The sequence below is a fragment of the Dipodomys merriami genome, unplaced genomic scaffold, assembly GCF_024711535.1.
Source record: "Dipodomys merriami isolate MVZ:Mamm:240054 unplaced genomic scaffold, mDipMer1.0.p SCAF_192, whole genome shotgun sequence".
Classification (NCBI taxonomy): Eukaryota; Metazoa; Chordata; class Mammalia; order Rodentia; family Heteromyidae; genus Dipodomys; species Dipodomys merriami.
The window spans coordinates 1,079,506-1,092,639 of record NW_027203293.1 but is presented as its reverse complement, the minus strand read 5'-3'; the positions used below and the strand labels follow the sequence as shown (position 1 = coordinate 1,092,639).

At 36.5% G+C, this 13,134-nt stretch overlaps 1 protein-coding gene across 2 annotated transcripts in view; it reads right to left on the bottom strand.

Moving 5' to 3' along the window:
- Positions 1–13,134, bottom strand: part of Tsc22d1 (TSC22 domain family member 1) — a 92,866-nt gene that overhangs the window by 16,449 nt on the left and 63,283 nt on the right. The window contains exon 1 of one of the 2 annotated variants that reach the window (XM_070028451.1): positions 7,757–7,801. The exons of the other annotated variant lie outside the window; for it this stretch is intronic. The gene's annotated coding sequence lies outside the window, so the exon portion shown is untranslated. Of the gene's footprint in view, positions 1–7,756; positions 7,802–13,134 lie in introns of those variants that run through there. 2 annotated transcript variants of the gene reach the window in all.

Below are 13,134 nucleotides of genomic sequence, written 5' to 3'. Positions count from 1 at the left end.
TATACATTTTGGCATAGAAGAAATGTTTGCATTCTTAAGGGAATTTTTATAGTCCTAGGGCAGTAAGTAATAGAGGACCTTGACCTAACATGGGAAATGTGGGAATGACAAGAGAAAAATATAAACAGAGATAGGAATACAAGGGCCTCCCAGGAAACATTTTGTCCTTATTGACCCCAAAGCTTTGCTGGAGTAGGCAAGTTACATTTACTTCAGATGCATGAAGCATTGCTTTGTAGCAGGGCATGGAAGGATATGACAGTGATGAGACTAAGTCAGGAGGCCTCAACCTTGGCTCAATTTTGACATCAAGAAGGAAGCTTTTCAAAAATAGATGCTCAGGAGGGAAGAAATGACACTGTCCAAAAAGAAATATACTCTAACTGACTTATGTAACTGTAACCCCTATGTCTGTTTATCACCTTTATAATAACAATATAAATAAATAAAAACAGATGTTCAGGCCAATCCCTTCAAGATTCTGATTTAAGGGTTTTGTGTGGGTGACTTAAATGGGAAGCCAGGGATACAAACCACTAGATCAGAACTGCCACAATCAGAGGATTGGAAAATAGGTCTTGGGCAGAGGGGGAGGGGGAGGGAAGGGGGAGCACAACAAAAGTAAAATAGAAACAAAACACACATCTGATCTTATTTATCCATAAAAACACCTGCAATTTTGATGGGCATAGTGCTCCTGTAATCTTTTTTTTTTTTAAATATTTTAAGCTTTTTAAATTTTATTATCTTTAAGTGTTTGTACAAAGATGTTCCCATTCTACAAAACAGTATATGAATACAAAGTGTCTGAGAACATTGTCACCCTGTAATTTTAACCTATAACCTGTAACCCTACCTAACCTGTAGGCCAGAAAAGATGATTCAGTTTAAGGCTAGCTTGAGCAAAAAAAAAAGGTTCATGAGACTCCATCTCAAGTAGTGTCTATTAATGACCACAGGCAAAGAGTGAGTACCAAGAACAAGGAGTACAAATGGAAGCTTCTAGATGAGACAGTCTGAAGGGCTGGTACCTAACTAAGGACTAGGACCTGTATTCTTCAATTCACTGAGAGGGGACCTTGGAATGGGAGTGAGGAGGATGGAAGCTGAGAGCTAGTTTTGGAGGGATTAAATGGATTTAAGCATTCCATTTAAGACTTAACACATTCAACCAGCACCTGCCACGTAAAAATTTCTTGAGTGGTCAAAATAAAGGATAAAAATGCATAGAGTGGTTTAACTATACAGTTCTATAGAGGGAGGCAGAAAAATAGGTTGCAACTACCTGGTAATCAGAATGGCAATGAGAATATTTATAAAATACAGATTTCTTGAGCCTATTTGCCAAACCTGTGACTTAGAATTTTCAGAAATGGGCAACAAAAGCACTATCATTTATGTAGCATTCATAACATGCCGAGCACCCTTTATGTATGCATTATCTTATTACTGTAGAACTCTAAGGTTAAAGAAGGCTGGGACACAGAGAGATAGATCAACTAGGTAATGGTAAATGGATCTAGATTTCAAGATGTAGACCCACACAGGTCTGTGCTTTTAACCCCTTTATTTAAGATACCTTCCATCTAGAACAAGTAAGTTCAGATTTACCCAGTATTTTGGAAGCACTATCCTGTGTGATCCTAGTCAAATCCTATAAATCAGGCTCAAAGTCAATAGTGCCTTCCATTTATTGAGTTTTAAATCAAGTAACATTATCTCTCTTATGATAAAGAATTTACAGAACACTAAATGCACAGACATTATTTTCCTATAGATCATAGTCCTGTATTTAAGTTTTCTGCTCCTGACAAAAATTTTACATAATTTTTTTCTTAACCTCATTTCAAATTGTTGTATCTGGCTAATTTTACACTAACAATCTCTCTGACTTCCACTACTATGTTTCTACTGCTACCACCTTTGCCCCAAAGCAAATATTGTAATTGACTGCCATGTCATCCCAACTGGGCAAATTGGCTCCAATCTCTCTCCAGCTTGATCCAAGCAAATATGCCCTGCTTTCCACCTGGGCACTATCTCTCAGCTCTTCAGCTCAAGGCTAGTGTTCTACCACTTGAGCCACAGAGTCATTTCTGGCCTTTTCTGCTTATGTGGTGCTGAGGAATTCGAACCCAGGGCCTCATGCATGAGAGGCAAGCATTCTACCACTAAGCCACTTTCCCAACCCCTCACTTTAATTTTCTTAAACAGTCTCATGCCTGTTGCCTCTTCAATTACAAGTCCTTTAATGATAACAGACAACCTACAGGTTATGTCCTAATCTGAAAACTGTAACAAACAGACAAGATCTATAACATACCCGTCCTTGACACCTCTAGCTTCTTATACAGTCAATTACAATGCAAAAAGTAAATGTGTCTTAAACAGCATTTAAAGGAGAAAATATTTAATCATGAGTAACTTATTTAAATATTTTAATGGGATTCTAGATGTATTAGAATCAAATGCTTAAATTACACAATACATCAAACAAGCTGCTTTTGCTAATAGTTCCTAACCTTTTGGCATAACATGAAGAATGTTCTTAATACAAATCAAGCTCTTGCATCTAATCCTTTTGGTAATCTCAAAGTTAAGAATTAATTTAGTTTCAGTGTACAGTTAACACAAAACTTTGCCTAAGGCAACACAGCCGGTATAGGCTGTGTTTTAAAGCACAAACATTTTATGTAGACCACTAAACCAGTTTGTCAATCTTTAATAGGATTATTTTACTAAAAAGTAAAAAGTAAAAAAGTAATGTTACTGGGCCAGAAAGTATATTTATTGTAGAGGCACAAACTAAGGAAATGTACCATATATTTCAGTCATAAGAGTGCCATTTATTCCTCCACTATGAAGCTAAAATAAAATAAAAAGATGTTGCCAGGGTAAGCTAAGTAGAAAAATCAAGTGTCTATGCTTTAGTACCCATTTGGGTGAAGCTCATTTATAACTTTCGCTCCTGGCAAGCCCTTCTGGAGCACTTATAACCATTCTCCATTACCCAAGCCGAGAGAAATGCAAGATAGGGGGAACAAAATCTGTAATTATTTCTGTTACTTACAATTGTGCAAAACTATACAAGTGAAAAACTGGAAGCACCGTTGATGAACATTTCAGAAAGCCAGGAAAGTATGAGACGGCTGTGGAAATCATGTCCTCCTTCCTCCTCCTCCTCCTCCTCCTCCTCCTCCTCCTCCTCCTCCTCCTCCTCCTCCTCCTCCTCCTCCTCCTCCTTCTCCTCCTCTGCCTCTAATGAGCAGAGTTCAACTGCACCATCAGTGTGTGTGTGAAGCTCTACTGTCTCATCTTGAGACTTAGGTCCAAGAGATTCTATGTGTCATATCATTTAAAAGATTAGAAAAAGGAAGGAAACAGAGAAGGAAGGAAGCTTCCCTACTGTCCTATTTTTCACAGTGCATTATCTAGAACTATAGCCCTGGATATTACATGGGAAGGGAGAGAGAGGCTCTGGAAAGCAGCATCTACATACTACAGACTAAACTCAGTGTTTCTCTTATCACCAACAGTGGGGCCAGATGCTGTGGAACAGCTCTCTAATCATCAGAACACAAAAGATTGACATTTGGCCATAAGCTTTATAATCATTATCTCCTCCATGCAAATTACATTACCTCAGAAACCACAAGATTATTACAGGGAACATTTCTTAAAGCTCCACAAGTACTTGCATTACCTTCTAATATTCCTCATGATTACAAGATTCTATTCCTCACAGGTGCCACCTTTACCAGGGTGGCCTAGGTGAAAAACATTAAAAACATCATAGTTTATTTTCTTCTCCAAATGCCCTGTCACCACCCCACTGTAGGCTCAGGAAAAAAGCAAGGTCTGTCTTCACTTACTAAATTTTGCAGAAAGCAGGCATGGTTTACCACACAAGAAACTGTCTGGCACTAACAAGATTCACTTTACTTCTAACAGAAAAAGTAATGAGATAAGCAAAAAGCAAGCTGATGCTAGCTAGCAGCTTTTAAGAGCAAAGGACCACTCCTTCCAATTGTTATCCATAGTCCATCTAAATCATATCCAATAACCTGCATTTGAATGACTCACTGAGAATGGTTAGGTTCTATTACTTAAGAAATCAGGAGAATAAGGAATGTAGTTTAGAAAGCTTTCTATCAAAAAAAGTTAAAATTTAAAAGTTCTAATATATAAAATTTAACCACATGGAAAACTTCATTTTTAGATAACAAGGATTTACTGTATTTTTTTTTAAAAGAAACAATTCTGCCACCTTGTGGTACTGATGCAAAAGTGCGTGCTTCACTTCAGACAACAAATGACTTTCTAATTTTTTTAATTGTTTTAAGACACTAAACAACTTAAAAGTATTAAATTATTGTTGATGCTGGTATTCACTAAAATTCACTTCAGTTTATTAAATTTTCAATGTTTTATTTAATGAAATTACTGAGGGAAAAACTAATTCTTTCTTCAAACATAAGATGTAGAAATGGGCTGGGTGCCAATGGCTCTCACCTATAATTCTAGCTTCTTAGAAGGCTGAGATCAGAGGATTGTGGTTCAAAACCAGCCTGGGCAGGGAAGTCCATGAGACTCTTATCTTCAATTAACCACCAAAAAAGCCAGAAGGGGAGCTACAGGTTCAAGTGGTCGAGTGAACACAAAAGCTCAGTGATAGCGTCCATGCACTAAATTCAAGTCCCATGACTGGCATACATACATACATACATACATACATACATACATACATACATACATACATACATGCATACATATACATACATACACACACACATACACAGAGAGAGAGATGGGGAGGGAGGGAGAAATGTAATTTCTCAGCACTTGGAACTCTTGGGAGTCTGTTTTCTTTTTTAACAGTTAAACACAGTATCAAATAAATAGAATTGCATAAAATTTTACTGCCTACTAGGTAGCACTGCTTGGTCAATTTTATACTCTGAAGCAAAATTAAACTGTAATGAATTTCTATAGTAACTTTACTATATATGCTTAATTCATAATTAGGTTTCTAAGACTTTCCAGTGGACCTATAGAAAAAATTATTTCCTAATAAAAAAAGAGCATCTAAAATAGTGGATAAAAATAATTATTGACATTTTCAGAGCACTGTCTACAATAATTAATTCCTTTTAGAAAATCGTGAAATGATGACTAAGTCTCCTTTGATATATAAAGTATTGGAAGTGTATCCTATGAAAATATGAGCCCTCAATTACATAACCACATAATGGTGACAAAGTTGGATGAGCCCTAAACTGATAGACATGGTGGTATCTCACTGTAATAACTAGCAAGAACTTTCACTGGATTTGTGCTCTGCATTTTTCCTGATTTATTTCCTTTCATCTTGTCCTCGTCTCCTAATGGCTTGCTCTAGGCAGCACAGCCTGTTTTCAGTGTTCATAAAGTTAATTACCAAATCCAATAGGACAAATATCCATAAAGACCTGCTTTATGGATGAAATATCTGCATAAAGATTCCATCCTTCTGCTAAAGACTCATTTTTCTACTACTGATGACTCCTAAAACTTTCCTTCTTTGTGTATTCTTGCATTCTATGAAACTTCTAGAAGGGGAAACAGTATTATATTTTTTAGCTCTACAGTATCATTTGAATTATGTTCAAGTTAATAAACACTGGCCATCTAGTTTATTTTAGGACTTTACCACTGATCCTTTCTTTTCTGTAAAATTAAATGAGTTGGCTTATTTTTTACTTTGCCTGATGACATCAGTCCTTCATAGTTGAAATATTTACTTGTGACTCACAAGCTCTACTAGGTTTAACCTAAATGTATCTTTTAAAATTATCACTGACAGTTTTTAAGTTATACTTTAACTGCTTGTTACCTAGAAGAGCCTCAACATCATCTAAATTATTTCAATGGTATCAATCTCTTCTCCCGTATATGTAACATTATAAAAAATTTGGTGTTAGTAATCAAATATCAAATGACCTCTTAGCTCCCTTCCTAGTCTAAAATTCTGTGATCTTTTTTTTTGGTGGGGGGGGGGGCGGAGTAGGGAAAGAAAGGACTGGGGTTTAAATCCAGAGACTCACATTCTATTTTGAATTACATCCTTTTTTGCCTTTTTTTTGGTGGGGGGGTCATGGGGCCAGAACTCTGTCCCTCAGCTCTTCAGCTCAAGGCTAGCACTTTACCACGCGAGCCATAGCACCATTTCTGGCTTTTTCTGCTTATGTGGTGCTGAGTAGTTGAACCCAGGGCCTCATGCATGTGAGGCCCTTCCACTGAGCAAAAGTTAATTTTGGAAAGCCTAAATTATTGTTTATTCTTTAGGATTCAGGACTTCTACTTTATACTAAACAGAAAATATCTCATCTGTAATTCAGAACCGTTTATCTTTTATTAAACAAAGTGTGTGTGTGTGTGTGTGTGTGTGTGTGTGTGTGTGTGTGTGTGTGTGTGTGTGTGTGTGTGTGTGTGTGTGTGTGTGTGTGTGTGTGTGTGTGTGTGTGTGTGTGTGCGCGCGCGCGCGCACTGGTACTGGGGCTTGAACTCAAGGCCTAAGCACAGTCCTGTAGTGTTTTTTGCTCAAGTCTGGCACTTTACCACTTGAGCCACAGCTCTATTTCTGGGTTTACTAGTGGTTAATTGGAGATAAGTGTCTAATGGATTTTGCTGCCTTGGATGTGTTAACCCTAATCTTCAGGTTTCAGCCTCCTGAGTGGCTAGAATTATAGTTGTGAGCCACATGTTGCTGGCTTTAATTCTTAATTTGGAGATTTAATATCAATTATTTTGGGCTATTTTACATTTGTTTACAATCATACGCATAGTTTTGTCAGCATTCAAAGCATTTAAGCTATAGAAGCTGCATTTAGAAACAGAATATACACATATTATTTGTCCATAGTCAACCCTTGGTATCTGCAGGGATCTTGGTTTTCCCATCAGATACCACAATCTGAGGATACTATAAAGTCCTTTATATAAAATGGAATACTATTTGTATATAACCTATGCAGTATCTGACACTTCAAATCAACTCTATTATTTATAGCATCTAATAAATATAAATGTTGTGTAAATAGTTGTCATACGATATTGTCTAGGGTACATTTTCAGTACAGGTGCCAATTGCTATTTTCTCAAGATTTTTCAATCTGAGGTTGGCTGAATCTGAAAACCTACAGAAACAGAGGGCAAAATGTAAATGCTTATATGTTTTTATATTATAATAACCAGCTGTAAAAGTATTCACAAAACCTGAATATTTGAAAAGAACTATCCAACATGTAGTATATATAAAGCATCTATTCCAAAGACAAACTTAAATACAACTAATGCCATTTCTCAAGAATGAGCAAATTAAGCTATGTTTTTGACAGACTCAATATAAAAATAGTTTCAAACCAATCCATAATGACTTCAATAGAAGCATCAAAATAAAAACCTAATTCTGTTATTCAACTCAATTTCTTAAAGATACTGAGTTAAAGAAGTATTTTTGTAATATATCTGCTAGCAAATAAAGGAAATAAATCTTTCCATCATAATTCCCCAATAATCCTCTAAGTAATTAAAGTCTCTTAAAAATTTCAAACTAGGAAAAACAAATGAATCAAAAAAAAAATGGCTGAACTGAACGTAATGTCACCTTCAAGATGGGTACCTGTGTGTCTAGAAACCAACTGCCTCTCAGGTAATAAACAATGCTTAGGACAAGGGAGAGACAAGTCCAACACTTCAAATATATCTCAGTACTCACGGCAGGTTTATCACTAGACTATAAAAAAGGTTTCATGTGGGGGGCACAATGGTGGCTGTCCTGGGCCTCTCTTCCCACCCAGGCCCAACTGACACTCCTGGGGGAACCAGCAAGTTCTTCTGGAAGAGGTCCCAAGTTCCATCAGTCCCTCAAGGCAGTTTCTACTTAAAGGGGTAGGGACCCAATTTACCTATAATGACTCAATTTGAAGACAAAAAAGATAACTATGAATATAGTAACTTATGTTTCCAGTCTTTAAAAGGGCATAGGAAATCATTATTAGTTGGCTTAAAGTGTAACATACCTAATCATGATTAGCCTCTGGTCATTTTCCCCCCAAAATCTAGGAGGATCTAGTTAGGGGTTTTCAACCCTTGAAACAAGAAAAATAAGGGTTTGCAAATGGAAGGAAGAAGACTTGAGAAAGCAAAAGGAGGAGGGCAAAGGGAAGAGATAGGAGGACTCGTTTTTTATATTAGGTGGGAAATTTCCACAGAAACACGGACCAGATGATCACTGAAAACTAATAGATTAACAAAATGTTTAGGCCATAAGTCATTTGCATAAATTAATTACAATGTGATTATTCATATAATATGCAAACTAGTTATTATTCAATATCTATCTTTCTACTTGAACCACTATATAGAGCTATATACAAACTGCAGGACCACTTGTGTATATTATTTCCAGACATATAAGTATATGAAATACATCAGAATTATAAAACAATCATTAGTTCTATGTTGGTCAATTTAAAAATGTAAAATTATTAATAACTTGAATGCAGAGTAACTAATGGAGTAATCTTACTTTTGTTGATTATTATCTAAAAAGTATTGGGGTACAAAAACGGGGGCCTGGGGAGTGTAGATTAGTGGTAGAGTACTTTCCTAGCATGTTCAAGGAAAACCCTGGGTTCAGTCTCACATAGGACATCCACATGCACGTGCGCGCACATACACACACAGATTGGAACTCCATTTTTACAAAGAAAAAAAATGGTCAAGAGTATCCAAAAACTGTATGATCAAACCCTACAAATATTAAGTATAAATGTTTTAGCCATATGGTACATCCCTGCAATCCCATAATCCTAGCACTTGGGAGGATGAGGTAGGAGGATCAAAAATCAGCCTAGCTTGGACTACCATAAACAAAATCCTGTCCTGCCCCAGGAATATATTATACTCAAAGTCAATATTTAATTTCTAAATCATACTTAATGATGATTCAATTTAATGATATTTTAGTATTTAGTAAAAACTTACACTTAAAATCAAATTTCTTATTTTTTGTGCGTACGTGTGTCACTTCTGGGTTTGAACTTGGGTCCTTGCTTATTGCTTGGTCTTTTTCACTCACAGCTGGTGTTATACCTCTACTTCTGACTTGTTTAATCTTTAGAATAAAAGTTTCCCAATAACTATAGGTGAATGTTTTATGAAATTCCTTAATTTTTCAAAGCCAAATAAAATAGTTGTTTTCTAAGTTTTAATTGCCAGGTATAGATAGATAATTGCAGGGTATAGATAGATTTCCAAACTTCTCTGTCTGGGCTATCTCTCTCTTAGCCTACTGAGTAGCTAGGATTAAAGGTAAGAGCCACCAGCATCATGCACTTTTCACATTCTCTTAAACACAAACATTAAGAAAATATTTAAACTATCAATAATATCTTCCCAGATACAATATATTTAATAGGAAAATAACATAACTGTAAAATATATGAATCTGTTGTTTTTTTTGAATCACTATGTATCCTTGATATAATGACTCCTATCTGTCTCTAGGTACTTAAACATCTAACATCCTGAAATGAACGCCCTGCAATGTCTGCTCTAGTTTTAGTTAATAATTTGGATCATACTTCACATCTCAACTGAAGTTACTCTCACGAAACAGACACACTGGGGTCTCCCTATCAAATACATTCATGGATCTAAATACCACTTTCAGCAGTTAAATCACCTATATAATCAAAGGTGAGGTTGTCTTGACTCCTCTATTACATTTAACATACTACTAGGCAAAGAACTCATGTAGTATTTTCCACTATTGTCTCCCCAGTACCTAACTTGGTGCCTTGAAGTCACATACGTTTGAAAGAGAGAAAAGGGAGTCTATGGAGAATACATAATTATCATTCCCATTTTGAAATGAAGTACCTGTATAAAAGGTAAAATAATTCAATCAGACTCTTGGGAAAGCTAGGCTCCAATTTAGGAATATGAACTCCTGTTTAAAATTATGCTTAAACAGTTAAACCACACATTCTCTTGGATACCAAAAGATTCTGGAAGCCTCAAGTATTTTTACTTGGTTTCCATTGGGGGAAAAATAGATATGTAGAATAATTCAATATCAGTACTGAACTTCATACTGCACACACATATTACCTAGTACATAGGGATTACATGTATAATCACCATATAATTTACCATTTTGTGTGCAGGAAAACAGAGACACAGAAAGCCTAAGTAATATGCCAAAGCTCATAAATGTAAGTAGGTGATTTTTTAAGCCAGGTTTGTAACCAAGCAGTCTAATAACAGTATGCAAAGTTTATAGTTCCAACAAAGAATAAAATAAATAGACAATTTCCCCCCATTACTGGTGAATTAAAAGCATAGTGCTATTTCCACTTCCTCTGCCTATGTTTGGAACTCTACCACTTAAGCCATGGCTCAAGCACAGATTTTTGCTGGTTAATTGGGGATGGAATAGACTGGGCTTTTCTGCCTCGGCTGACTTCAACACATAAGTTTCAGATCTGTTTCCTGAGTAGCTAGGATTACAGGTGTCAGCCACCAGCAGATAGACATTTTTTTGGGGGGGGGTCCAGTCATAGGACCTGAACTCTGGGCCTGGGCACTATCCCTCAGCTCTTCAGCTCAAGGCTAGCGCTCTACCACTTGAGTCACAGCGCCACTTCCGGCTTTTTTCTTTTTTGCTTATGTGGTGCTGAGGAATCGAACCCAGGGCCTCAGGCATGCAAGGCAAGCGCTCTACCACTGAGCCACCTTCCCAGCCCAAGACATTTTTTTATTAATGTAGAATTGGGGGCTGAGAGTTTTACTTATATAGTTTATAGTAGCACCTGCCTATCAAGTGCAAGGTCTTGAGTTCAAACCCTGATAGTACCAAACAAACAAATACATAAATAAATGGAAAATGAAGAGATGTTAGTCCCTTTACCACATTTTTATGCAGAACAATTCTTAACACAGTCCTAGCACTCAGAGGTGGATGCAGGAGCATTACAACTTTGAAGCCAGCCTGGGCTTCATTTTGAGTTCAAGGCTGTACTGAGCTTGCTGCAGAGCAAGATCAAAACAAGCAAGCAAACAAAACAAAACAAAAGCACCCAACCAAACAAAACAAATGACAGCAAATTCACAAAACATTCCAGAAAAATGTCAAAATCCAACTACTCATGTTAAGTACAATAATTAGTGTGTCTACTAGCAGACTCAGCAAAAGGGCCCAGGATGCAATGAGACTGAGAAGCACTCTTTACAAATGGCAGTAAGCAAGCACCTTGGCAGTGAACAAACAGGAATAAAATTAATGAATATATTTTATTGGGCATATAAACACAATAACTACGTATACGCTGAACTTTAGAGAGATTAGTAATTTACTGAAAATTACACTGTTGTTACTGAAAGGAACAAGGTTGAAGGCCCAATGTTTTCTTTCCACTCTGCTAAATACCACCATCTAAATGAATCCCAGAAACAGTAAACATCTTGAGCATTTATATTCTTAAGGTATGTACTGTCAAACATTATAGGTTTTGCTGCTAAAGCGACAGTAGTTGGAAGTGGAGCTGTGGCTCAAAGTGGTAGAGCACGAACCTTGAGCAAGAGAGCTCAGTGTCAGCACCCAAGTCCTGACTTCAAGCCCCACAACCAAAAAAAGAAATAAATAAAAAAGAGACTGTAGTTACTAAAATGAATACATATCAAATTATCATATTCATGCTGAACATGTAATCATTGATACAAATATTAATGGCAATAAATTATAGCAATTAATTCTCTTGAATGTTTACTAAAATGCCAGGTATTCTTCTAGTTCTTTAACATTTTATTTATACTACAGAATAATTCTAAGACATAGGCACTGTTACTTTTCTCACTTACAGATGAGACTGAGGCTCAGAAAAATTAAGGCTGATGCTCTCAAGATCACAGGGACCAAACGGTAAAACCAAGATTTAAACCCAAGAAGTCTGACTTTAAAATTATACTGTTATGCCAGGTGCCAGAAACTCATTGCTGTAATCCTAGCTACTCAGGAGGCTGAAATCTGAGGCTTGCAATTCAAAGCTTGCCAGGCAGGAAAGTCTATGAGATTCTACCTCCAATTAACCACTCAAAAGCTGGAAGTGGAGCTGTATAGCTCAAGTGATAGAGCACTAGCCTTGAGCAAAAATAAGCTCAGGAACAGCTCACAGGCCTTGAGTTCAAGACTCAGGACCAGTGTGTGCCCTGCACACACACTCACATGCACATATACACGCACACTCCTACCCCTACCTATACTGTTAAACAATAGGCTGATTCTGGTCATTTAAAGAAGTATTAAAGGTGGAGGAACAGGACATTGAAAAAAACTGCACGCTCTATGAAGGGGCCCCCAAATGCAGAGACATGTTGCCTCTGTCAAAAGTAACAGCCACGTCTCTCAAGGTTACTGAAAGACACTGGGGCCCAATTTTCTGTCACAGGTGCTGCATGACAACTGGTCTGATGAAACTGCAAAAATCCAAAGATTCACTGCTCTAATTTATAGGCATGACAATTTTATTTCTGATCAAAGACTTTTTGTTTTACCTAAATGCCTACTACATTGTTGGGTAGAGATACTTCAATTACCTAAAAAATACTTTTGAAAATATAGGATAATTTGAGATTCTTTTCTTCCTTGGTGTTCATTAAAATATCCTTTATATTAAGAAATTAAACCCAAGATAGTAGCTTTATTACTTAAATATTTTTACCACTAAGATACCAATGCCTCAAGACTGCAGATTTTGACATTCAAGTAATTATCATAATGACACACTAAGAGGCAGCTTTACATGGGCAGTTTTTGAGGTACAGATAAAAAGTTCAGGTACAGATAAAAAGCCTTTGTTTAGTAAAATTTAAAACAATGATTCTAGCTTAATCAGCTATATTTTATCTTGGGATATCAGGAAAATCATAGGAGGTTTTCCACTGTAAATTTGGTAAGGATCCTGAAGCAAAATCTCTGAAACTTAGCCAACTTTAAATATACAGACTATATAAACTGAACAGAACAAAACATACAGATTGTACAGTGGTAATCTAAGAGAAAAGACCTGCAGTACTATGAAAAGTAGTATG